This window comes from Arvicanthis niloticus, chromosome 5 (assembly GCF_011762505.2).
Source record: "Arvicanthis niloticus isolate mArvNil1 chromosome 5, mArvNil1.pat.X, whole genome shotgun sequence".
Taxonomy (NCBI): domain Eukaryota; kingdom Metazoa; phylum Chordata; class Mammalia; order Rodentia; family Muridae; genus Arvicanthis; species Arvicanthis niloticus.
In genome coordinates, this window is record NC_047662.1 from 56,456,017 (window position 1) to 56,483,271 (window position 27,255).

Genomic DNA, 27,255 nt, shown 5'->3' on the forward strand with positions numbered 1-27,255 from the left:
AAAATACCATAGAAAATATTGACACAACTGTCAAAGAAAATGAAAAATGCAAAAAGTTCTTAACACAAAACATCCAGGAAATCCAGGACACAATGAGGAGACCAAACCTAAGGATAATAGGTATAGAAGAGAGTGAAGATTCCCAACTTAAAGGGTCAATAAATATCTTCAACAAAATTATAGAAGGAAACTTCCCTAACCTAAAGAACGAGGTGCCCATAAACATACAAGAAGCCTATAGAACGCCAAATAGACTCGACCAGAAAAGAAATACCTCCTGTCACATAATAATCAAAACACCAAATGCACAAAACAAAGAAAGAATATTAAATACAGAAAGGGAAAAAGGTCAAGAAACATATAAAGGCAGACCTATCAGAATTACACCAGACTTCTCACCAGATACTATAAAAGCTAGAAGATGCTGGACAGATGTCATACAGACCCTAAGAGAACACAAATGCCAGCCCAGGCTACTATACCCAGCAAAAACTCTCAATTACCATAGATGGAGAAACCAAGATATTCCACAACAAAACCAAATTTACACAATATCTTTCCACAAACCCAGCAATACAAAGGATAATAGCGGGAAAGCTCCACTACAAGGAGGAAAATTATACCCCAGAAAAAGCAAGAAAGTAATCCTTTTCTAACAAATCTAAAAGAAGATAGCCACACAAAGATAATTCTACCTCTAATAACAAAAATAAGAGGAAGCAACAATCACTGTTCCTTAATATTTCTTAACATCAATGGAGTCAATTCCCCAATTAAAAGACAAAGGGTAATTACTGGATATGTAAAAAGGACCCAGCATTTTGCTACATACAAGAAACCTACCTCAATGACAAAGACAGACACTACCTTAGAGTAAAAGGCTGGAAAACAATTTTTCAGTCAAATGGTCCTAAGAAACAAGCTGGAGTAGCCACTCTAAAGTCTCCAGCCTGAGAAGAGAAAGGGAGGGACTCATGGCTCTACCTGTATAGGTAGTTGAGGGTGGTCTTGTCAGGTATCAGTGGATGGCCTTGGTGCCTGAAAATTTGGATTCCCTGGTGTTGGGGAATTCAAAAGAAGGGAGGTGGGAATGGAAGGAGGGTGGGAGCACACCCACATAGTAATAGGAGGAGGGGGGATGGGGTAAGAGGTTTTGGGGGGAAATGGGAAAAGAGATAACATTGAAAGGTAAATAAATAAAACATTCACTTAAAAAACAGATAATGTGTCTGGCAATTATAATTGAGCAGTTGAGACTTTTTGTCAACAATTTATTACGGGGATTTCATATAATCCGCAAGAACAAGGTATTGTGGAAGAGGCCCATGGAACCTTAAAAAGATTGGTGAGACATTCTGTTGCTGAGACAAAGAGTGATGCTGACCTGTGAGCTTGCTGAGTGCCCTGACAAGGGTGACTTGGGGGCTGTATTGGACATATGTTGCTGACCTACCTTTGCTTGACTATATCTCAGATGGGACAAGCTGCCTTGCCTCAAGTTTTTGGACCTTGTGGGATAGAAAATCAAAAAGAGAAACTATGTCTCTTGTATTCTTCTTAAAGGTGCCCAACTATTAGGACACAATCATGTACTGGTCTAGAAATCAATCCAATATGGGAAATAACAGTCTACTTTTGGAAGACTGGACCTGGACTTTGTCACGAACATATTTGGAAGTTAGCTGTAGCTTGCTATGATATTAGGATAGCAAGAGATAATGTTGGGACAGAATCTGGATTTCAAACAAAGGTTAGTGCATGTTTTAAGGCTCTTTTAATTGTCAAGCTAAAATTGGTTTGTCTCTTTTACAGCATTTATTGTAAGTTGCATTGACTGTATAATTTCCAACTATGTTAGTGTGTTGAAACCTGGCATGTCTGTTATGGGGATCTATCAACCAGCTTTTGTCTCACTGCCCTGAGTATTAGAAAACCTTGATAATCTGAAAAAAAGCTTGAAAGTGCTGGAAGAAGTGAGTTAGGCTTTAAGCAGAAGCAAGAGGGTAGCAGACTTGATTATTGCTGATATAACAGCTTTAATTTCATTAATTGCTAGCACCACTGCTTCTGCAATAGCATTAACACAAGGAGTTAAGACGACTGTTTTTGTTAACCATCTAGCAAAAAAATGTTACTAATGTATTGAGTATACAAAAAGATTTATATAGGTATCTGGAACAATGAATGATGCTCTATGATACATTCAAATTATCTGAAGTTTAATGACACCTGTAAGATATTTGGCATAATCCTAACACCTCTCTGGGTGTGTTAACTTTGCATAATAAGATTATGAATTTAATGAATGATGCTCTGTTGAGCTTTGATGCTGCAGATAATGCAGATAATGCAGATAAAATTATCCATGGCCTGAGGTCAGTATTTCCATTTTGGTCAAACCTCAGGAATGGCATATATAGCTTGATCAGGCTAGCTCTTCTTGTCCTGGGAATACTTTTATTCCTGCCCATCATGTTAAACCTTATCTTTAACAACATCAACATTTTGGTAACCAAAGTACATGGCTCAAACCTGAAAATGGACCCCCCAGACAGAGTTATTAAATTAACAAGCTGGCAAACCAAGAACGGGTAAGATTCTGCACAGAGCCTTATCAATCTAAGACAGAAATGCATTGCCTTTGATAATGCATATTCCATGATGGGTAAGGAAGGCATTTCTGTCAGAATGACCTAAGACAGGCTCAGTCTTGTTAACAAAATAAAAAAGGGGGAGATGTGGAGAGCCTTTGGGGCTACTCAGCAAGAAGCTGACATGGACCAACGACAAGGAAAGGGGCTACTTGACAGGAATATGACATTTGCCAAGAACAAGGAAGTAGGCTTCAAGCAGGAATCTGACATTAGACTAGAACAAAGAAGTAATTTTAGGTAGGAGTTTAAATCATAGGCTACAATAAAGAAGTAATCTCAGGCAGGAATCTAAATATTAAGGCAGAACAATGATGTAATTTCAGACAGGATTCTAAATTTTAGACTAGAACAAGAAAGTAGGCTTCAGAAATGAAAATGACCTTGGGCTAGGATAGGGAAGTAGGCTCCAATACTTTGGTCATTTGATAAGCCTTTAGAAACAGTGATCATGGGAGTGTTCACGTAACTGGGTTTAATGCCTTGCTTTTTCTTTGACTATTTGTGTTTATTGTATTGCTTGTTCCTCGACTATTTGCATCTATTGTATTGCTAGACCCTCAACCTAGAACTGACCTCATTACATGCATGTAATCAAGATGGTATAAAAACATAAAGGAAGAGAGGGTATAGGATAGGGGGTTCTAGGAAGGGGAAATGGGAAAATGGGATGACATCTTTACTAAATAAATAAAATATCCAATAAAAAAGAAATTAAAAAATGAGAACAAAAACTGCCTTAATAAACTTTTTTTTTTTTAAAGCTAGGGACTGAACTCATAAAAGCCTTTAATGGGAATCTTCAATGTGGTGGTGTGTTACTGAGTCCATGAAATATGTCTTATTTTGTTTATTCTATATTCTGTAATCCAAACATTAGGGTCCCTGGGAAATGGGAAAGGCTAATGTGTCTTTGTTTTCCCCAGGCATTCCAAACTAAACTAACCACACCTCATCCCAGGACTTTCTCAGGGTTTATGCTTGCTTAGATTATTGATGAGCTTCTTAAGCCTTAGAAAGAAATTGATTCTAGGAGCTTTAATATATTTTAAGGCAGGTTGTGGTAAAAAATGGAGAAAGGCATTAGGTTTAAATTCAGGTGGGAGGTGCCTTTGATGTTGTATCTGAAGATTACAGTGGTAGTGATTTATAATGAAAGTGATGTTAGTTCTTAGATTTCTGCAGCCTGGACAGTCCAAGGTCAAGGGGCCATGTCTGTTGAGAACCTCCTCACTTTTGGAGGTCCAAAGAAGTACAGGAAATTGCACACACACACACACACACACACACACACACACACACACACGCACGCACGCACGCACGCACGCACGCACACACACACACACACACACAGAGAGAGAGAGAGAGAGAGAGAGAGAGAGAGAGAGAGACAGACAGACAGACAGACACAGACACAGACACAGAGACAGACACAGAGAGAGAGACAGAGGACAATGTCATCACTTCCAATTTCTCTTTCTCCTCTTATAAATTCAGTAGGACCAGTAAAGCCATGACATTGTAGGATAACCTAAAACTTTATAAAAAGTCTTATAATAGAATGCTGGGTCCTACCATCTTGACTTCTTCATCTGTTACTGATTACCTACCAAAGGCCCTCTCCTCAAGCACCTCTAATAATTGACAGAAAATTAAATGTCTAGCACACAAGTTCCTTGAAGCTAATCTAAACTGTTACATGTACATAATTAAGTCATCTAAAATATTTCCTAGAACAAGTCAGAAAATGAGAAATTACCATAAATAATATTTGTAGAGTTAGGCTTTTGTTATTTTTAGTTTTACATATGTTGTCCTTTTAAAATTGTTTGTTCTATTACGTTTTCTTCCTATTTTGACCTCATAGTTCTTTGTGAAACTGGGGCTTAGCCATAGCTTAAAACCAGGCTATATACATTGACCACATACTATTTTGTAAAACCTGTCTAAACAACAAATGTCTTTAAATAACCCTGAGATCATTTGGAATGCAACCCTATTATTACATAAAGATTAGAAAGATGCCGAGGTAAGTGAAATATTTGTGAATCATATTATGTAGGCTTATACATTAGAAAATGTAATTTTGACTCATGGTCTAGCTGACTACACAATGTAACAGATAGAATTGGCTTGGGCTATTTTTAGATGGCAAATCTAAGTGTTGAGATTATTATGGGGTCATTTTTTTCATGGTGTTTTTATTTATTCTTTAAGAATTTAAGAATGTATTTAAGAAATACACTATATTTCTATCATATTTTTCCCTTCCCCAACTCTCCCATATCCATATCTCCCAACACCCCATGGAGTCTAATTTGTGTTAGACTTCCCATTCTTTGCTGGGACTTTGTCTGGCTTGAACTTGCATTATTCTTGTGCATGCTGTCACAGTCTCTGTGAGTTCATATGTGCACCCACCTTTCTGTGTTGTTTCCTTAAGGTCATTCACTATCTCTGACTCTTCAAAGATTTCCACCACCTCTTCTGTATAGATCCAGAGTCTTAGGGGAAAGGGTTGGAATACAGACATCTATACCATCTAGTGTGTAGTATTCCCAAGTTTCTTGTTCCTTGCATGTCACTCGGTTATGGTTCTCTGTGCAAATGACCATCTATTGCAAGAGGAAGCTTCTCAGATGAAGACTGAGCAACGCACTGACCTATGGCCACAGCAATGTGTACTTACATGTCACTTTATTGTTATGTTCATTTAGCAGAACCGTAGAGGTAGGTTCCCCTAAGGTCCATGACCTATCTAGCAGTTAAGTAATGTGGCGGGAGGATTATCTAATATGTTTAACAGAACATATAGCACTTCAGTAATCCAAGGAAATCCTACCAAATGTTATCATACAGGTTTGGTCAGTTCCTGGAAGTCTTGAAAAGGAGGCTTCACCTTATTGTAGAAAATTAGATTATGGCTTTGGGCACTAATTCTGATTACAGATTCATCCAATTTCCCCCTTTCTTACTTTATACATTTATGATGTGAATTGAGTTAGGGATGCATCTTGACTAGCAGCTGGGACCTCTCAGAGCTTCTGGGTTCTATCTTGTGTCAGTCATCCACAAAGCAGGCTTCAGTCGGCAGCCTTCAGAAAAAAAAACTATGTGCATTTTGTGCCATGTTTAAAACACACCCTAACTTATATAATTACTAAAAATGTATCTTTCTTCTTTTATGCAATGAAATCCAGCCTTAGTTAGTCTCCTCTTAGGATCTTGGGAAGAGTGGCAAATTCTTCTGCATTCACTTCTTACAGTACTCCTGTATGCCTGTATTTTTAAAAAATAGGATATTCTCATTATATAATTAAAAGTTTGATTACTTGGGCTTTGGAACGAGTGTCTTCTCTTTAAAGATGTGTACGTGTCCACATTATTACCATTCCTTAAATTTCCGTATTATCTGCCCTTGAGAACTACATGGCAGTGTAGTGATCTGATTAAAGTTTACAACCCAGGAAAAGACTGGAGATCAAACAAAACTATAACAAAGAAATAATGGATTCATAGGTATAGTTCCACCTACTGTGATGTAAATCAAATGAGTGATTCCAGAGGACTTTTTAAAATTACAAAACGAAACGAGAACTAAATCATTGCCCTGAGAGCCACTGTGTGCGGCAGGTGAGCACACACTGATGTGAAGGGATTCTCACAGGTGCAGCAACAAGGCTCAGTCACTGCCTCTTGCTTTTTAATAACCTCTCCAGTACCCAAAAGCTTTGGAAAGCCAGAAGCTGTTTGTTTATTTAAAGAAGCTCATTATATAAGGATTCTGCATATATCCCTTAGCAAATCCCAGACAATCTTGCTTAGAGCCTTACAGAATTTATTTTTCCCTTTAGGTCTGCAAATAGACCTAGTGGATCAGCTCTCCTCATTCTTTTAGCTTGGGCATCTATTGCCAGTCAGAACTTTCACTTCATAACTATCTACTCCCGTGCATCCTCTCAGCACTGCATTTTAATAAAGTGGCTCTGTTTAGATAACTCACTAGAGGTTGGGAGGTCAGGTAGGTGAGGACTTTGTCTCATGGCCTTTAGTTTATATCCCCATTTGCTGAGAGGCAGGAGATTTATTCACTGGAGCAGGTGGCAATGACCAGAAACTCCCAGATACTTAGCACAGATCTGACACATTGAGAGGAAGCATGGCCAGGATGATCAGTGTTCCTTTAGATGATCCTGTGCTACGCTTGCCCTTGTAGCTCCTCATGAGCAAGCGGTTCCCACTTAGTCTGGGTTATATATATTAATGAATGAAAATGCTTTCTAAACATGTAAGAAATTGTGTTTTCATTAATGTTATATCTTGCATCTATTTATATAATTATTTGTTTACTGTGTTTATCTTTCACCCTTGGGATCACTTGGGACTCTTGAAAAATCAGGGCTTTATCCCTGGAACTTTTTGAATTAATTGGCCTGGGACTAGAGGTGCCTCTGGATTGCCAGAGCTCCCTGGGGAGTATCAACATTAAAGCTTGATGGAAAGTGTCTACTACATTTGGGGAATGACCGTATCTTCTGCTCATTAATTTATCTCTGTACATAATTTAGAGCTTAGTGCCCAGCTGGTATTCAATAAATTGTTGAATTAATTAATAAGAGCTTGAAAATGAGACAGCTTTAAACTTTTAAGAGCAGCATCGTGAAAAGACGTTTAAGGAATTGGGCTTTTTCTGAAGATGGTTCCATCAGGTTATTGTGGTCATGTTCATAAGGCCGCCAACATGGCCACTTTGATCACATAACTTATTTGATAGTGTGGCCATGACCCTGAGACATCTGGGGGGTCGTCTCAGAGAATACAAGTCTTCTAGACCCTGGGAGTTTAGAACTGCTGTCCACACTTATTCCTTCAAAATGGATGACCTGGTGGCCTCATCCTTAAAACTTTTAAAAGAACTATTTCTGAAAGTCAGCAATTCCCTCTTTCTTTTTAAACTTCTAATCAGAAGAAAAAAATTAAACCTTAGAGATTTTGCATGAAAACTGCTTGACTTAACTAGGTGAGCATTACAGGAGGTGGGGGAGAGGGAGAAAGAGAGAGGTGGGAAGTCATATCTTCTGTAGATGAGGAAAAATAATGCTCTCACAGTAGTAGATAAACAGCTAATTGAAATATGAGAAAAAACTGGCAAGAGAAAAAAAATTCAGGACATGGTTGACATGGTGATTTACCAAGAAATGGAAATATTTTAAAAAGAAAACACTGAGATTTTAACTTTTTATGGTATCACATGGAAAGGACTGAACTTAGGTGAATCCAGTGTATCTGGAAAGATATGACTTAGGTGGTGACTCTTGAGCCAAATGAATTCTGATTGCCCTTCCCCACAGTTTCCAGTTTTGCTGAGTGACCTTGAAGTGTTTTCCTTCCTCCTGACAGCTCTTGGCTTGTCTTCAGGTGGAACTCTGAAACTCAGCAGCGCACTATGGCCCTGTAGCTGGTTCCGGGGCAACAGAGGGCAAGCATGTGGACAGCTTGGGGATGGGAGGCCACTTCCAGATACTTCCTGCTGCTAAGGGTTACCAAGGACACTAGTGTGAAAAGAATTTCAACACCAATGCCTCTGCCTTTTGTAGATTGTCACTCAAGTAGGGCCTGCTCCCAGTGAGCTCTTTTACATGTGTTGGGTTCCTCCGAAAGGTAGGAAAAAATTTAACTGGGCAGTTGCTCTCTGATGTTGATCATAGAACAGTCTCATAAACAAAGTGAGAACTCTTTCGTAGTTTTCCCCAATTAGTTGCCCAATGGTGAAACAGTGCCAGAAACAGCCAATCCACAGGGTATAAAAACTACATAATAAATATTTCCATGGAGAGAAATTTTAATAAAAAAGTATGCCATTTGATTGTGTATCCTACTTGATAGAAACGGTTTACTGGCTCTCTTTCTGTATATTTTATTTGTGTGTGTGTGTTTGTAAGAGTGTGGCTGCCATATACTGTATGCTTGCAGAGGTCAAAGGACAGTTTTCAGGAGTTGGTTCTTTACTGTTTGAACCAGGCTCTCTTATTTCAGCCCCTGTGCTGTGTACCAGCCTAGATGACCCATGTGCCTCTGGGTAATTTCCTGCCTTTGCCTCCCAGCTCTCTTGTAGGAGTGTTGAGATTGCAGATGCATGTCCTCATCTCTGGATTTTTATGTGAGCCCTGGAGACTGAACAAAAGTTGTCAGGCTCAAATAGAAAGCACTTTACCTGCTGACCCTTTTCCTGGCCTCTCAGTGGCTCCCTTTCATGGTGGACAAAGTTTTCAAATGTTAGCAGGGATGATATTGAAACAGCTATCATGGTATAAAAATGAATATGATATATAACTGGAAAGTAGAATGACAACTCTCTCCACTGAATTACTCTTCAGTTGCTTGTGGAAAGGATGCTGTTGGGAAGCCCATTCCAGCAGATACATTTTGATTTTATATTCTTTCTAGCTGGAGGTAAGCACAGCCAATGAGTTGATGTGCAGATTTCTTCATTATCTAACATCAGCCTGGGCCTCTGGCCTTTCTGGATGCTTATGTTAGATGACAGTTTCTAGCTTTGTTGAACTCACTGCAAGTCCCTGCAGTTACTGCTGCTCTGTTGTCTTCTGTCTTTGCACATACTATTTCCTCTGCCTGGAATTCCCCCCCCCCACCCTCCACCCACCATTGCTGTTCTGGAATCTCTATCTTCCTTCATGCTTGCTCATGCTCAACTGTATCACTTTAGAAGTTAGCACTCTTCTTCTGCACATTGTTCTTCATGTGTGCCTTGATTACAGTACCCATGGCACTGCAGTGTCAATCATGTAATTATATGTCTAGCTCTTGGCCAGACTGAACTCGTGTCTTTCCACATTCTTGTTCCCACACATGGTAGGTTCTTGAAGAACCACTGCAAAGAGCAAGCATTCTCCTGCAGGGATATTTTGTGCAGTTGAGGAAATCCTTTACCACAACCCTCCTCAGTATTATCTTATGCAGGTCTAATGGCATGAAATAGTTTAATCTTTCTCCAGGTTTTTTGTTCTCTTTCTAATCAGCTTTGGTCTGTCTTTTAAAACTTTATTTAATTTCTTTTCATTATTTAAAAAGAAGTGGTTGGTTCTGGACTCTGAACACAGTTAAAGCATAAGATGATGAACAGAATATTGGAAGACTTATTAGAGAATGTAGGCCATATTTCTTTCAATATATTTAACAAAAAATTTCCTGCAACTGACATGGGTGCCCCTTCTCTGATGACTAGCTTTCATGGTACCAGAAAGTGTCATGCAAACTTCTAAAGGATGGAGGCATTCAACAGTCCTATTTAAGCTATGATGCTTATGAACCACATCAAGGACCAGCATAGCACTCTAACCTTTTGGGTTTGATCATGGCACACATACCTTGACGGAAAACAACTGCTCTCTCATTGAACTTAAGACCTGCTCATTAGCTAATCAGCACTAGTGAAGTCATGGTTATTGGAGGAGAATGTACAATCACTAGTTAGTAACCCAGCATAACCCCTGTTCTTCTTTCTTTCATAGCTCTTTTAGTAGTAAATCTTAAGAGAGAGATAAACACTTTGTTGACATTGTTGCTTATTTGTGACAGGATCTCACTATATAGCCCAAGCCATTCTAATGTCTAAGTCTCTTCTGTGCTGGGATTAATAGGCAATGCTACAATTTGCTTGGAAAGTCTTTATATTTTAATTGAAGGTGGAGATCATTTTCTAGTGATACTCTAGATTCCTAAAGATTTCTTTTCATTGTTTTATTTATTTACATTCCAAATATTGCCCCTCTTTCTGGTCCCCACTCCAAGAGTTCTTCACCTCCTCCCCCTTGCCTTTGAAAAGGTACTCCCCCATCCCCACCTTACCCCCCACTTCCCTCTTCCCTGGGGCATCAAGTGTCTACAGGATTAGGCACATTCTTTCTCACTGAAGCCAGACAAGGCAGTCCTCTGCTACATATGTGCCAGAAACCATGACCAGCTTGTGTATACTCTTTGGTTGGTGGCTTAGTCTCTGGGAGCTCTGAGGGGTCCAAGTTAGTTGATATCGTTGTAATTCCTATGGGGTTGCCATCCCCTTCAACTCCTTCAATTTTTCCCCTAACTCTTCCATAGGGGCTCTCACCTCAGTCCAGTAGTTGGCTGTAAGTATCTGCATCTGTCTCAGTCAGCTGCTGATAGAGTCTCTCAGAGGACAGCCACTCTAAGCTCCTGTCTGCAAGCACAACATGGCATCAGTAATAGTGTCAGGGTTTGGTGTCACCCCATGGGATAGATCCCACATTGGGTTAGTCACTGGATGGTCACTGGATGGCCTTTTGCTTTAGTCTCTGCTCCGTTTTTTTCTGTGCATTTCTTTTAAAAGAGAAACAATTCTGGGTCAAAATTTTTAAAGATGAGTGAGTGGCCCCATTCTTCCACTGTGGCCCCTGTCTATCTATTAGAAGTGGTCTCTTCAGGTTCCATCTCCCCATTGTTGGGCATCTTGGCTAAGGTCATCCCCATTGAGTCCTGGGAACCTCTCATATCCCAGGTCCCTGGACTTTGTAGAGGTTCCCCCACCCCTACCCCTGCACAGCTGCATATTTTCATTCATTCTCCTGGCCCTTTTCTGAGGGCTTGAGTGGTAAGGGATTTGTAATCTGGAAATGGGCAGCAATAGCCCTCTTTCCTGCAGTGAGCAAGCTTGCATTTAACTGTTTTACACAGTGGACTGTCACCTGTGTGTTTGCTTAAAGAGAGAATGTTTGGAGCTAAAGTTAGAAAATTCCCTTCCAGCCTGGAAATCAGTGATTTTGAATGTCAAACACAACGATAATTTGATTTCTACCATTTTGTGAATACCACATTAACAATTTGGAGGAATTGCATTACAAGTTGCTTCATCCAATGATGTAATAATCAAATAGAATGCCTTCTAATCCTATTTATTCAGCCTCCCTCTGTTGTTCTTAGTCTGCTTTGAGAGTGCTGTCAAATTGAATTTGCCATCCTCCGTGTTTGCCAAAGTTTATTATTTCAATTTACAGTGGCAGAGATGTTATAACCTGGTCTTTCATGTTCTCTGCTGTGTTAGCTGTGATATTGTGCCAATCTGCACAACAGAGTAATTATGGCAGGTCTGGATTCCTTTGCCTCAGGAAAGCAAGGAGTCATCTCTCTGACATCTGGAGGCATCCTGTGTTGCAGCCTTCAGGCAGAATCAAGACTAGGGAATTTATTTATTTATTTATTTATTTTTCACTAGTACTTTAAGAAATCTCAACAAAATATTATTAAAATATTTCTTCAAAATCATAAGTATACTAATGTCAGGTACAGCATGGGACACATTTGAGAAAAGATGCTTTGAAGAGGGAGATGGAAGAGTCTGTAAAAGCATTTTAGCTCTTTGGCCAGAAAACTTGCAGGGTTGGCTGGGCTCAGGTAATGTCTGCAGCTTGTTCTGATGCTGATTCAGTGGATTATCTGCTGTATCTCCACAGTGAAGTGGACTGGCTTCTGTTTGCCCATCTACAGTCCAACGTTGTGCTCCAATGCCAAATGCACAACGTGTGAAAAGCGAATAGGGAAAAATGACCTCCTTATTAAAACTAATATGATAGTGGTAACATCCGTTTGTTGTAAGCGTTCTAGCAATGCAAAACATTCTTAGTAAAATTCCTCATTTCTTAGTTTTGATTCTCTGAGTTCCCTTCTTCATATGTAATACACATGTACATATGCATGTAAATGGAATATAGATACAGTTATAAATTTAATTATACACTTCCGATATTTTCATAAGTGCATATAGATAAGAATCATATTTTCAGGGGCCTTTTAATAAGGACGACGACGACTAGTTAGCAGGAAGGTTTTTGTTCTCAGTGGCTTTGGTCTCTTGCTGTGACCTTGGGAACAGTTCAGCTTTTAAAGGCAGTGTCAGAAGTTAGGAAGCCATGCTTGTTCTTCACTCAGGCGCAGACCCCTCTTGTAGAAAAGAAATGAAACAGAAATCAAGTTGGTTTTCTGTCCAGCAAATATAGCAATTTCACTTTGGGAAATGAGGCTCTCCGTGTGTTACTAGGATCAGTGTCCGCTAGAACTCGGTAGAGCGGACCCTCCTTCCACAGGCCTTTTTTCTCCAGCCAGCTAAACGGAGCTGGAATAAGTGAGCCATCAGTGCAGCGGGCCTGGCTGATTTGTTGATACACCCCAACTAGCAGGAAAGTTCTTCAACTAATTCACTTACGATAAGGGAATGGTTTCTCAAAGGCGAAGCGGGGAAAGATCCTGCGTTTCTCAGTAAGCCTGTCCAAATTGTCTGCAGACCACTCGAGGATGAAATTGAGTCTAACACTACAGCATGTATTACTAAGAGTCGACTAGCCAGTAAATATTTAAAGGGTCTAAGCTAAGCTTCTCCATCATTTACCTGCATTTTGTTTGGATGACAAGAAGTGCGGAGTGCACTGCAGAGTAAGATTAGGTGCTTGAAATGCAGTTGTGGAGATTAAATGCGTATTTCCTGAGGTGCCCTTCATTATGGGAAAATGGTAGAGGGACAGACTTCCTGAAGGGTTTTCCACTTGGCTGCATGATTAAGTGTTCAGGGAACTATATAATTGGTAATATACTTTAAAGAATATTCCTGTGTAAATAATTTCCTTATTTAAACTTCACAATGTATAGCATTTAAACACTTGTTAAGCAATAACTCACTGGTAGAAGAAAATTATAAAAGTCTACCAGCAGGATTAAGGATGCTGAGGCTGAAGTTGACTGATCTCTATGGTTTTTCTCGAAGAGGGAAATTATCACCGAGCTGTAATTTGTGGAAAAACAGACAACAACAAAACACACACACACACACACACACACACACACACACACACACACTTGCAGTGATTTGAACACTGGTGTGGGGAATTCCAAATCTCTGCCAGTTTGTTCTGTTTCATTTGGAAAACAGGGTATGACGTGTGTTTACGTTCTCAGTACATGTGTGCACATATATAAGTAGTTTTTTGAAGTAGATGTTTAAAAATAGAAATGTATGTCTTGACTCTATGAGATCTGTAGTGGGTTTAAGTATATTGTCCAGGTATCAAACAATACCAGTGTCATTTCTCTAAACAGTAACAGATGGTAGTATTGTCCATCCATCATTGGCGGGGGTTAGGGTATTGAAGGAATTTACTAGGGAATCGGTATTTGCCATCACATTTGTCATGGGTTATAAATCCAAGCCCTAATTTATAAGGGTTTAAGGCCTTTCACCCAAATATAAAAAGTGATCCATTAAATTTAACAAGCCTTCTTTATCGGGGCTCATCTTGTAAATATGCCATGTGATTAAATGCAATGAAAGGGAGATGTGGGCAGTATTTAACTTACAGTTGAGGGTGTGCCATAAGAGATAAGGGCTCTGGAGTTTGTAGAGAACTCCGAGACCAAGAGCAACTGGATATGCAGGTGACAGTAATAAAAACATGGGAATAACACTTGGAGCAGTGAGTATATCACTGTTACAGTGGCCATGATTAGGGCTCTGTGGAGGGACATTGCAGAAAGCTACTTCTCTGACTTAAGATTCCAAGCTATCTACAACGTGAAAGAGTCAATCTAGTTTGGTAAGTCACTCACCTAAGAAATCAGCCCTCAGGAATGTAGATCCATCTTAAGTCACGCTCATGAGGTAGGAGGAATAATTACCCCTTTCAGAAGATAATCTATCCCTCATTCCCAGAATTCCCATAAGCTAGTTCGGTCATTTACAGAACTGTAGCCATTCTGCTTTATAATACTCAGAAAAGCATAATGTTCCCCTTTCTTCTCTCTATCTCTTTAAAAGCATGCTTTCCTAACACGTTGGGTCTTAGTATATCTAAACCTCCACTCTACACCATGGCCGCTTGTCTACCATATGTAAAACTTCTAGCCTGGCTCAATAAGAGTGACATTGCTTTCTCTCTTTCTCTTTTTCATTCTTTTCTTCCAGCCGATGGTCAACATTTACAACTTGCTCCACTGGGGTTTTCTTTTAACCTCTAATAATATTGTTCTTGGCCTTTCTTCTGAGTGCATTCTTAAGTTCTTTTATTGATGAGACTAAAAAGTCCCCAAAAGGGACCCCAATTTTCCCAATAATATGTGATAATTCTGGTAGGACTCATAAACTTGATGTTATCATGGTGGACAAACAATTCAGAAAGATGAAGCTTAGTAATATGCATAGAAATATTTGTATAGCATGGAAAAGACTGAAGTTAGGGTAGAGTATTACAAAACAATCAACTTATAATTTCATTTGAAGAAGAAGAGAAAATGTTACAGATTGAAAATCTGATTAAACTCACGCCTGTTTCTAGCCTTAATTTTAGATGTTGTTGGTTTGAATCAATCATGAAATAGTTCTACTATGTAATTCAGTTATCACATTTTTTGGTAGACAGCTAAAGGAAGCAAAATCTTCGTACTGAAGAGTTACACATTTATACACATCTCTACATGTTTATTGATGCGCTAGTCACAATAGCTAAGATTTAGCATATGTTTAGATGTCCATCAACAGATGAATGGATAAAGGTATACATACAATGAAATACTATTCAACTACAAGGAAGATTGAAATCCTGTGTTTTGTGGCAAAACTGGATGAAACCATAGAGAGTAGCATGTTAAGGTAAATAAGTCATAGAAAAACATGTTTTGAGCACTTTTTTTCATACAAAAATGCTAAAAAATTTGAGCTAAATGTAGACTAGTGATAGAACAGAGGTTGGGAAGGGTGTGTCACAGGAAGGAGGGCTGGTGAAAGAAGGTTGAATTTAATCAGTGAATCATGTATGTATGTATCAAAGTATTAACCCAATTATAACAATCTGTAGAACCAACACATATTAATAAAATTTAATAAGGAATGTAAGACATTCATATGTCTTCATAATGTAAAAAAGCAGATCACATTGCTAGAAAGATGACTAAAACCTGGAGACAGACCGCTGGCCTACTGAGTCAAAAATACAATTGGTTAGCCATTGTTGGATTTGGACTATGAAGATGAACAATTATGGAGTTTATGGGCTCTGAAACCCAGCTCTGTAAACCATATTAACCAACCTCCCTCTGAACATCCTTCATCTCTTTTTCATTTGTCACCTTATTCTTTAGCAGCCTCTCCTGGCCCCCGATTCCTCTTTTAGTGGAGTTAAGTGCAATTTCTTTTATAGCATTCAATAAACATTTGTGAAATTTGAAGAATTTCAACTTTCTGTTCAGTCTTGCAGCATTGGAGATTGACCCTAAGGCTTTGTATGTGTTGGGTAAATGCTCTATTGTTAACCACATCCTTATGCCTTCAATTTATGTTCTCATATATAATGTCAGTTTTGAAAACAATAAAAGTCTTTATGAGACATACTAATGCTGCAAGAGATGCTACAAAGCAAAGCAAAGTGACCTAGCAGGTGGCTCCAGGTACTAAACCTGAAAGTCAAATACAGTACAAAAGTACAATAGCAATCTCTTTAATTTAAAATAATAAAATTTAAAATAGCTAACTTATCTTATTTAGAATAATTCAAAATAAATTAAGTTACATAAAAATGCCAAGCAAGTTACAAATCCTCAGAGATGTGTATTAACTGGCAAGGTATGGTCTTTACTGCATAGTTTCCTATGTATTTTACACTGTAGAAAGCATTTCTGTGGTTGACATTTTGAGGCTGATCTACATTCTCCCTTCCCTCCCTCTCCCTCCCTCCCCCATCTCTTCCTTTCTTTTCTGTTTTGTTAAGAAACAAACTCACAATGGATGTTATAGCTCCTTGGTAGAAGAGAAGAAACTAGACACATACTGCTAACACCCAGTCCTGAGATCCTTTCACTGTCTTCTAAAAATCCCAAGTCATCTTGGGAGTCATAGTTAACTAGAATGAGAGATTTAATTGACAATTTAACAAGATAAGCATGTTTCTTGCTTATCCACTGTGTGTGTGTGTGTGTGTGTGTGTGTGTGTGTGTGTTGAGGGGAAGATTACAGCTACAGAAAATTTTACAATTGCCACAGCTCATTTACATGCATCATCTGATTTAGTCCCCCAAACAAGCTTTACAAGACATGAAACAGCTTGATTAAATGATTTAACAAAGGTTATCTGGCTTGTGAGTGACAGAGTAGAAACTAGAATGTGATTTTAATTTCATCTAGTTTAAAAAAAAAAAAAACAACTCAGCGAGCCTATTATGGATAGTGCTATATTAGATCTTGGAGACAGATTGTGAACAAAGAAGGGAGCAGACAGCAAACAAAAATATGTTTATAACAGTTGTGATAAGTGCAATGCAAGAAAAGTAAAGATTGCAATGAGAATTTACAGGCAAGCTGTGACCTTGCTTATGTGTGAAGTTTGCTAGAAAAGCTGGCCCAAAGATGGGACTTTTATCCTCAGACTTTTATCATGCCCTGGATCCTTCCTTATGAGCTCAACTCCACTGGATTGTATACTCTGGTCAGAAAACTATTAACACTATATGAGAAAATGAGAGCTATAATAAGAGGAAAATATGCTTTCAATCAAGCTAATTATATTTGAAGTTCTACCCTTTTTATAGCTTTAAAAATATTTCCTTAAAAATTTCTTCACAAATTTTTAATTTTATTTTTCCCTTTTTTGAATATTATATTTACATTTCAGATTTTATCCCCTTACCCCATTCTCCCCCCAGGAACCCCCACTATCCTATCCCCCCTCCTCCTGCTTCTGTGCCCCCACCTGCCCCCCCCACTCTCACCTCCCCACCCTTGAATTCCCCCCACTGGGTGTCCAGCCTTCATGGGACAAAGGATCTCCTCTCCCACCTATGCCCAATATGGCCATCCTCTGCTACATATACAGCTGGAGTCATAGGTCCTTCCCTATGTGCTCCCAGGCTGGTGGTTTAGATTTTGGGGAACTCTGGTTCGTTGGTATTGTTGCTCTCCTCATGGGGCCACAAACCCTTTAAGCTCCTTCAGTCTTCTCTCTAACTCCTCCATTGGGAAACCCTTGATCAAATCAGTGGTTAGCTGTGAACATCTGCCTCTGAACGCATCAGACTCTGGCAGACCGCTAAGGAGACAGCTATATCAGGCTCTTGTCAGTATGTACTTCCTGCCATCCACATCAGCATCTACCTTTGGTGACTGCACATGGGATGGATACCCAGGTAGAATGGTCTCCAGATGGCCTCTTCTTCAGTTTCTGTCCCACACGTTGTTTCCATATTTGCTCCCTTGAGTATTTTGTTATTCCTTCTAAGTAGGACCGAGGCATCCACACTTGGTCTTCTTTCTTCATGAGCTTCATGTGGTCTGTGAGTTGAATCTTGGCTATTTCAAGCTTTTGGGCTAATATCCATTTATCAGTGAGTAAATACATGTGTGTTCTTTTGTGATTGGGTTACCTCACTCAGGATGATATTTTCTAGTTCCATCCATTTACCTAAGAATTTCTCAAATTTATTATTTTTAATAGCTGAGTAATACTCCATTGTGTAAATGTACCACATTTCCATTCCTCTGTTGAAGATCATCTGAGTTCTTTCCAGCTTCTGGCTATTATAAATAAGGCTGCTATGAACATAGTGGAGCATATGTCCTTGTTATATGTTGGAGTATACCAGGAGTGGTATAGCTGGATCCTCAGGTAATGCTATGTCCAGTTTTCTGAGGAACGGCCAGACTGATTTCCAGAGTGGTTGTACCAGCTTGCAATCCCACCAACAATGGAGGAGTGTTCCTCTTTCTCCACATCCTCACCAGCATCTGCTATCACTTCAATTTTTGATCTTAGACATTCTGACTGGTGTGAGGTGGTATCTCAGGGTTGTTTCGATTTGCATTTCCCTGATGACTAAGGATGTTGAGCATTTCTTAAGATGCTTCTCAGCCATTCGAGTTTCCTCAGTTGAGAATTCTTTGTTTAGGTCTGTATTCCATTTTTTAATAGGGTTATTTAGTCGTCTGGAGTCTAATTTCTTCCATTTGCCTGAAAATTTCATGATGTTCTTGTTTTTAATAACTGAGTAGTATTCTAATGTGTAAATGAACCAGATTTTCTTTATCCATTCTTCAGTTGAGGGATATCTGAGTTGTTTCCAGTTTCTGGCTATTATGAGTAAAGCTGCTAAGAACACAGCTGAGCAAGTATCTTTGGGGGATGGTGTAACATCTTTTGGTATATGCCCAGGAGTGGTTTAGCTTGGTCTTGAGGTAGAACTATTCCCAGTTTTCTGAGAAACTTCTTTTCATTAATTGTTGTTACAAATATATTTGTGTACACACACACACACACACACACACACACACACACACACACATACACTTTCCTAAGAATATGAATATAACCTGATTATGTTACCTGTATATATATATGATCTCAGGGGTAACCACTTGGTATTGGTAATCAACTGGAGGTTTCTTTCGTTAAGATGATAATGATCTCTGTCTCTCACTCCCAGAATTCTTTGGTTGCCCATAGTTTTTTGTCTAGGGTTCAGGCCCCATGAGCTGTCCCTCCTCCATGTTAGTGTGTCCATCAGTGTCATTCTTGTTCTGGTTTTGTGTAGGTCGTTAAGACTTCATGGCTGTAGCATTTCAGATATTTCAAGGAGACAATCTCACAGCAAGCTTGCTATTCCTCTGGGTCTTATAATATTTATGTTGCCTCTTCTGCAATGATCTCTGCCTTAGATACAGGATTTGCGTAATAGATGTATGTATTTGGGACTAGGTACTACATTCTTCTGGTCTCTGAATTTGGATCAGCTGTGTTTTTCTGTATCAGTCTCCGTATGTTGCACAAAGAAGTTTCATTAGTGACAGTTAAGGAATTATTTGTGGATATAAGGGTAAATATTTAAAATATGGTTAGGAATTATATTGGTTTAATAAGGTGACAATTGTGGGTTCTCTTCCAAGCTCCATGACTTCATGAGCCCTGTGTATTCTGCTAGGTTTCTAGTACCTAGCATCTTTTCCCTCCAGGTGAGCAGACCTTATGTCCAACTAGAGAGTTGTTAGTTAACACCAATGTATGCATTGAACCCTTAGGGTTATATACAATGCTGGCCATTGTTGTTCATAGCCATAACATTTGTGTAGGACTATCAGTTGCTTCCTTTCCTTGGAAATGTGCATGGCATTTTCTGCTATCATGAAAGCTACTTCTCAGGGAGGAGGCTTGCAGATCAGATGCAATGTAGGTCCTCTGAATGCTGTGTCTGGAGTACATGGTATCTTCAGCAATAGAGACTTCCAATCAAGATGGGTGGTATCTTCCATCTCTTGGAGACAATAAAGGGCAACAGCAATAGCTTATAATATTTTGGGGATCTTTGGATAACCCTGACCAACAAATCAAAATGGGGCTTGTCATGCCTAATGTTAAGATTTATTGACTATTGGCTCTTGTGAAGACTATTATCAGCCTAGATAGAAAACTTTCATTTAAACTGTATATGTACTTATATACACAAACTTAGTTTTATTATATGCAATTTTAAGTAGGTAGATAATATGGTTCCTTGTGACTTATTCAGACATCTTTACTGTTACTTTACCATCTATCCTCCTTCTGCATTTATTTTCTCCTCCATAATTGATGTTCCCTTACTTTTTTCATTTTCCTTTCAAATCACTTGTGCATTGTTAGTCCCTCTTCTATTGATCCCTCATCCCATTGTCCCCGTTTACTTTCCTGTTTTCTGCAGTTACTCCAGGTTATATATTCACATCTGCAGACCTGGAGGAAGGAACTCCAGATGAGAAAGAACATGCAACATTTGTCTTCCTCTTTTCTAGTTCTACCCATAAAATATATTTTATCCAACAGTTGCTCCAGTTTGCTTTCTGTTACTGTGATAAATGCCATGACCAAAAGCAATGTGAGGAGGAGAGCATTTATTTGGTTTATACTTCCAAGTCCTACTCCATCACCAAGAAATATCAGGGCTGGATCTCAAACACAAAAGGAAGCTGGAGCCATGGAGGAAAACTGCTTACTGACTTGTTTTATCTGTTTTTTGCTCACTTAGTTTTCGGACTGGGGGTTGCATAGGCACAGTAGCCTGGGTCCTCCCACATCAATCAAGAAAATGTCCTATGAGTGTACTCACAGGTCAATTTGATAGCAGCAAAAACTAAAAGCAACCAACCAACCAGCCAACAAACATGTCAGTTGAGATACCTTCTTTGTAGGTGACTGTAGGAAGTGTTAAGTGGACGAACAAACAAAACTAACTAGTCCAATCATGGTTATGGTAAATAAAACATTTAGTCATAGTTACTAGTTCAATCATGGTTATGGTAAATAAAACACTCAGTAATAGTTTGAGGTAAGAAAAATTTTGTATCAGTCTCTTGAATATCATTAAAGACAATTTTTAAATATTTATTAAAATGATTTTAAAACTTAAAATAGTCTCTCTGTCTGTCTGTCTGTCTGTCTGTTTTTCTCTATCTCTCTGTGTATACAGGTGTGAGTACTAGGTATTGGAGCTAGAGTTGCATGCAGTTGTGAGACATTTGACTCGGTTATTAAGAAATAAATTAGTGACTCCCGGCCTGGAACACTGGTTCCTTCCTGTCTGGGCCAGAGCACTGAGCAGATCTTGGGTGGCAGCTCTGTCCCCAACCTCCAAGAACCCAGAGGAAGCAGGGATCCCAGGCGCTCTAACTTGGACAGTGTCTTAGAAACTAGTTCTCAGATCTGAGGCCTAGATCAGACCTCTGCCAGGTTTGCTGATGTGTGGACCCCGGATTCCACCTGAGACATACTGGAAGGTCCACTCAATCCAGATCCACAGAGGAACAAATGAACTCAGAGCTTCAGACAACATATCCTGAGATATTCTAGAGGAGACACTGCACCCAGAACAGCAGACACCTAGCTGGACTACTACCTTGGAGGCACCATATCCTGAGACATCCTAGAGGTACCACTGTAATCAGTGCAGCTGGAAAAGATCACAGAGACATCTGGACCCCTAGGAGATCAGACACAAGCTAGATAACTAGAAAGACAGGCTTCAGTCAGAGACAGCAAGTACAGGCAGCACTAGAGTTAACCAGATGGCAAAAGGCAAGAGCAAGAACTTGAGCAACAGAAACCAAAGTTACATGGCATCATCAGAACCCAGCTCCCCCATCAGAGCAAGCCCTGAACACCCCATCACACCAGAAAAGCAGGAATCAGATTAAAATCACTTCTCATGATGATGATAGAGGGCTTTAAAAAAGACATAACACTCTCAAAGAACTTAAGGAGAGCACTGGTAGACAGATAGAAACCCTTAAAGAGGAAACACAAAAATCCCTTAAGGAATTTCAAGAAAATGCAACCAAACGGGAAAAGGAATTAAACAGAACCATGCAGGATCTAAAAATGGAAGTAGAAACAATAAAGAAATCACAAAGGGACAATACCCTGGAGATAGAAAACCTAAAAAAAAGATCAGGAGTCATAGACACAAGTATCACCAACAGAATACAAGAGATGGAAGAGAGAATCTCATGTGCAGAAGATACCATGGAAAACATTGACACAACTGTCAAAGAAAATGCAAAATACAAAAAGCTACTAACCCAAAATATACAAGAAATCCAAGACACAATGAGAAGGCCAAACCTAAGGATAATAGGTATAGATGAGGGGGAAGACTCCCAACTAAAAGGACCAGTAAATATCCTCAACAAAATTATAGAGGAAAACTTCCCTAACCTAAAGAAAGAGATGTCCATAAATATACAAGAAGCTTACAGAACTCCAAATAGTTTAGACCAGAAAAGAAATACTTCCCGCCATATAATAGTCAAAACATCAAATGTACAAAACAAAGAAAAAATACTAAAAGCAGTAAGGGAAAAAGGCAAAGTAACATATAAAGGCAGACCTATAAGAATTACACCAGACTTCTCACCAGAGACCATAAAAGCCAGAAGATCCTGGACCGATATCATACAGACCCTAAGAGAACACAAATGCCAGCCCAGACTACTATACCCAGCAAAACTGTCAATTATTATTGATGGAGAAACCAAAATATTCCATGACAAATCCAAATTTACACAGTATCTCAACACAAATCCAGCACTTCAAAGAATAATTGGTGGAAAACTCCAACACAAGGAGGGAAACTACAACCTAGAAAAAGCAAGAAAGTAATCTTCCAAAAACCCCAAAAGAAGATAGTTACACAAACATATCTCCACAGATGTTAGCCCAAAAGCGTGGATTAGCGAAGACTCAACCCACAGACCACATGAAGCTCATGAAGAAGGAAGACCAAGAGGGGATGCCTCAGTTCTACTTAGAACGAGAAATAAAAATGCTCAAGGGAGCAAATAGGGAAACAAAACATGGAACAGAAACTGAAGGAGGGGCCATCAGGAGACCTTTCCACCTGGGTATTCACCCCATGTACAGCCACCTAATCTAAACACTGTTGTGGATGGCTGGAAGTGCATAATGTGAGGAACATGATATAGCTGTCTCCTTAGAGGTCAGCCAAAGACTAAAACACTCAGAGGACAATGTTCACAATTAACCACTGATATGATCAGGGGTTTCCCAATGGAGAACTTAGTGAGAGGACTGAAGGAGCAGAAAGGGTTATTGACCCCAGGTGGAAAGCAACAATACCAAACAACCAGAGCCCCCCAGGGTCTAAACCACCAGCCTGGGAACACATAGGGAGAGACCCAAGACTCCAGAGGTATATGTAGGGGAGGATGGCCCTGTCAGACATAGGTGGGAGAGGAGTTTCTTGGTCCCATAAAAAAAATGAATGAAAAATGAAAGAATGAACACACAGTGGGGGGGGGGATGTGAGGGTGGGGAGGGGATAGTGAGGGGGGTAGTGTGGTCACTGCCTCATAGAAGCATGAGGAGGGGGATGGGATAGGTTTCTGGGTGGTGGGAGGAAGTAGGCTAAGGGGATAAAATCTGAAATGTAAATACTACAACCAATTTTAAGAAGCGGGGAAAAAAAAGTCTTCAGAACCAACATCTTTAAAAAAAAATGTCAGCCCCCTGGGGGTGGGAATTTTTTTTTTTTTTCTTGATACTAAAACTTGTTCTGAGAATTGTATATTGCAGAATACACAGCCTTGGTGTATCTACTCATCAAGCATACTGAGCAGACCTGCCTAAACCTCTGATGTCCTGGAATTCCATCTGGATTCAGTGAAGACACAGCATCAGAGGCTTATCAACTCTCCCCCCACCCCTCTTCTAAAATCTCAACGCCCTTAATCAGCTTGAAGAAGTTAAAGAAGAGTCAGCGCCCCTATTCCCTGAGCTTGGGGACTAATGTGGTTAATAATGGTCTGTCTTTCTAGGGACAAGTAGTGGTTTTGTTGGAACAGGGGGGATTAGCTAGGACTTACTGCATAGCCATAACCTACTGGTAGAAATCTGTATAATTATTATCAAGATGAAGTTATAAATTCTTAAATGGTACAAAATTTACTTTGATTTCAAATTTAAGGTTTTCATTGGTACGAGCCTCTTATTAATATAAAAATGAGATGAATATTGATACACTCATGGGCATCATTGTGCCTGTATAACACATTTAGGAATACAATGCCTAGACCCAGCCCTTTTTTAACTTTTTAAACTGATTTGGGACGGTTAACCTATGAGTTAAGGGACTATAGCAAATTCATATTTATGAGTTTATTGTTAGGGTGCTTTCCATATTTTACTTAGAAATAGCTGAGAGGAGTTAACAGAAAACAGTCCAGGTTACCTTACATGGATAGTTGGTTTTCAAAACATCAGAAGTCCATAGAACTGATGCTACAAATATTTATATATTAATGTTCATATTGATTAGAGACCTGTCTGCTCCTGACAGCTTCCTGTCATGGATTCTAAGAAGAAATTGAGCATCCTTGGAGTTACTCCAGTTGTGTGGTAACAGCCACTAGGCAAGAATTGCCTCTCTCCATCTACAGACAAATTACTGTCCAGAAAACGACACACATGCAGAATAGTCGACTGATTATATCTGCCTAGACAGAGTAATCAGTCCTTAATAATCCTGCATCACCAAGGTCTGTCAGATGATTCTGGGCCAGAAGGCTGAAGATTTGATGCTCCAACGTTTGGTAGTATAGGGGCTTTTCAGGTGTTCAGAGGTCTCTATAAATTGGCTAAGTTTTAGAAGCTATGCTTTGTGCTTCCCACAATTATAGTTAACTCAGTCATTCTGGATTTCTGACGGGGTTGAAAACTTATAGCTATTTACCGTAAGAGAAAAGATTTGAGTGGATGGTCGTCAGCTGACATTCATCCTAAAGCCAGGTTCAGAAGTAAATGTTTTAGTTAGGATAGATGACAGAGGTGCTGGTTAGTCAACAAAGTGATGGACTGGGTATTAGGACTATCTTGTACCTCACTGCTACAAATTGGCATAATTATGCTCTAATTGTATTTTGAGAGAAAAGTTTCATTTTAACAGGAAGGGTGATGTGCAGGAGGAGCTAAAGTAGGAGTACTGAGAGGAAGAAAAGGAGTAAGAAGAGGAGGAGAAGAAGGATAGGAGAAGCTAGGTGATGAAAGAGAGAAAGAGGGGGAGACAGGGAGGCAGATATTCATGTATCTCCACCAGTCAAAGATAGTCGTTATATCTAGGTTGGTCAGTGGGTTACACCTCTGATTAACAATTCCAAACTTATAACGCTTATGATTAACATTATTTTAAAAAAAATGTATAAATGCAAAAAGGAAAAGGGGGCATGGGATAGGGGTTTCCTAAGGGGGGGGGATGGGGAAAGGGGATGGCATCTGAAGTGTAAATAAAATATCTAATAAAAAAAAGAAAAAGAAAAAGAAAAAAAAAGAAATAAATTAGTGTCCTGTGGACGAACAGCAAGTCTCCTTAACTGCTGAGTCTTTTCTCCACCATCCCCTTCCTTATTTATTTACTTATTTTAATTGTTACTTTTGTCTCTCTGTGTGTAAATTTAAGAAATTTTTAATTAACAGCATCCCAAAGTCTAGGAAACAGTGATCTCTACCTTAGCATGATTCTCACCTCCAAACCTTGCTTTTGATTTTATGAATGAGAAAGATCTTTTACTAATATAATACATCAAGGGCATAAGGTAGAACAATTTCATTTTATGTGTGAGACAGGGTTAAAAATAAGATGACAAATTCCTTGTACATAAAGTTGTCCTGGGAAATGAGGATACACAGAGAACGTGAGCGTGTTATTCTATACACTGCCTACGAAGTTCCCCAGCAAGCAATTGAGTCAACCTTCCTATGGATGAGGTGAGAGACAGGGCAGGACAGTTGGCTGAAATTTAACGCTGCTCTGACAAAGAGAAGGCAGACTGGCTGCAGTGGCAAAGCTTTTTGATCTCTGTTGCTCTTTCTGTGGAGAATTTCTTTCCATCTCTCCTCTTGGCCTTGCCTACATCTATCAATAGCTTCTGTTTATGTCTTAGTTGTGTTGAAGGTAACCAGATTGGCAGAATGCCCTCCCTCATTGGAATGTGTCACAGTGTAGAGGATAAAAGCAATCGATGGCCCTTCCTGGCCTCCACCCTTCCTCCTGCCCTTATAAATACTTTTATTTGCATTCTGTCACCGTGACTGTGGCTTCTCCCTTTGCTTTCACCCTTTCTACTTGAAAGTCATTAATCTGCAGATGCAACTAATTAGCCCTTTGCTGTTCTAGGAGCTGAAAACCTTGCTCGCTCATCGTCCTAGTTTATTGGATGCCAGAAAGTGTACACTTAAGGATCAATGGCTCTTGCCAATAGAGAGAGCACTGTGCATAATTACACAATTGCCCCGGTCAGCTATAAAGTGAGAATAGCACACAGTGCCTAAGAACCTGCCTCACCATATAGTGCTGTTACTCAAACCATGGGCTTACGTTTCTTATTTTCTCAAGTTAGTTGTGTCCATTCAGTGAGGGGAGCCATCTCAATCCATCTTCTTGAAGAGTAAGGCACAGAAAATTAGGTGAAATTGGGTGCATTTCAGCTCTGACATTTTTCTTTTTGGAGAAAGGTTGAACTCAGGACCTCAGGACCTCAGGGTTGGTCTAAGATTGGAAAGGCCAAATCACTTTATCTTTTTCTTTTCTTTTTTTTCAGTAAGAAAAAAGCAAACCCAACCCTCTTGATCCCAAATAAAATAAAAATAAAAACTAACACATTTTTCCAGGTGCACAAAAAGCTTATACTTACCTCCAAAACTCACCAACCTTAAAAAACAAACAAACAAACAAACAAACAAACAAACAAACAAACAAGATAAAACAAATCACAACTGACTACATGCCTCCAGAGAAATTTCCTTATTTCCTTAAAGGAAAATTTTTCTGCAGAGTTAAATGTTATGTGTTAAAGCTAGTAAGAGACAAAGTACATTGGGAACCAGGCTTGATATGAGTTAGACCAATAGAAGAATATTATTTCCTACTCATGAACTTTGCATTTAGCGGTATAGTGTCTATGTGTGTCTCCATGTGCTTGTATTACTTAATGTGTATGTTGATTCAATGAGGGCATTGTGGCAAAGGGAAATCAAAAGCTGAGAAGTGACAGCAAAAT